The 1,274-nt window shown below is 53.8% G+C and overlaps 1 long non-coding RNA gene across 1 annotated transcript in view; it reads right to left on the reverse strand.

The window, feature by feature from the left end:
• The window catches only part of LOC110293817, a 5,022-nt gene extending 3,792 nt beyond the window's left edge, over nucleotides 1-1,230 (reverse strand). Inside the window, exons 1-2 of the long non-coding RNA XR_002377857.2 lie at nucleotides 1,149-1,230; nucleotides 346-402 (exon numbers count right to left, since the gene is read on the reverse strand). This is a non-coding gene — a long non-coding RNA (uncharacterized LOC110293817). The remainder of the gene's footprint in view (nucleotides 1-345; nucleotides 403-1,148) is intronic.
• Nucleotides 1,231-1,274: the final 44 nt, after the last annotated feature.

Consider the following 1,274-nt stretch of genomic DNA (forward strand, 5'->3'; position numbering starts at 1 on the left):
CCAGCAAACCTCACATTTCTCTGAGTCCCACCACTCCCCACACCCCGCTAATGCTGGGTTCAGGAGCTTGTCATGGCACCAGGCAGGTATCATGGTGACTCAAACTCAAGTCCTGTGTGCTCAGCAAACACTGCATCTGCAGAGCGACGGACACCCAGCACTGGGTACAGTTTCTGGCAAATGGTGCCTCCTGCAGGCCAGTCTCTGAAACTACAGTCAACGAGGCTATCCAAGGAGCTGTCCCAGACACTAGGCAGGGCCCAGAAGAGGGTTGCCTGATCTCGGAGTTTCTTCAGAGGGGATGAAGAGCAAAGACCACAGGTGGATACAAGGGTGTGGACTCACCATGCCAAGTGTGGCCTTGTCCCAGGGGCTCAGGCCCAGGTACTTCCTCTGCCGCTCCTGAAGGACAGAGAGACATGGAGGAAGGGTCCCACACAGAGAGGGGACCTGTGTAAAGCTGCCTGAATCTTTATGTTACTTTACAACACCAGAGGGCTACAAGNATTCCCTGAGTGCCTAATCTGTGTCACACTCAATATGAGAGCCTGGGCTCCCTAATCTAGCAGCCCCTTCTGCCTGTAGGAAAGTCCTTCATGGGCACAGCTTCGATAATCTAGGAGAGGCTTGGAGTGGTTCCTGCCACCAGTCACCTGACACAGGGAGTTGTGACCCCTTTGCTGGTCTGCCTGTCCCTATAGGTGTACTCTGGGTTAACCTGTTCACCAGTGGTTCTCAACCAGTGGGTCGGGTGGGTCGTGACTCCTTTCACAGGGGTCACCTAAGACCATTCTGCATATCAGACATTTACATTACAATTCATAGCAGTAGCAACATTGCAGTCATGAAGAAGCAATGAAAATAACTTTAAGGTGGGGGGTCACAACACGAGGAACTGTATGAAAGGGCGGCAGTACTGGNAAGGCTGAGAACCGCTGTTGCTCACTGGCCCACAGTTTACATTACACCTGAGGGGTGCAGAGGTGGCCCAGCAGTTCGGGAGAGTGTGCATGAGAAGGCAGGACACAGGNAGCAAAGGACATTGTTTTATAGCTCTATGNCTGGGTCAGGCCCACAGACCCTCATGGAGGGCTCTAGGCAGCACTGTACCCCTGAGCTACATTCTCAGCCCCAGAGTTCCTACTCACCCTCTTGCTGAAGGAGGAGAAAGGGTCCAGGCGTTCCTCGTATTGGGAGGAGTATCGCAGCTCCGTGTCGTCACTGCCGATACCCTGCACGGAGAATGAGGGTGCACGCAGTCAGCAGTCAGTCAT

This window comes from Mus caroli, chromosome 5 (genome assembly GCF_900094665.2).
Source record: "Mus caroli chromosome 5, CAROLI_EIJ_v1.1, whole genome shotgun sequence".
NCBI lineage: Eukaryota > Metazoa > Chordata > Mammalia > Rodentia > Muridae > Mus > Mus caroli.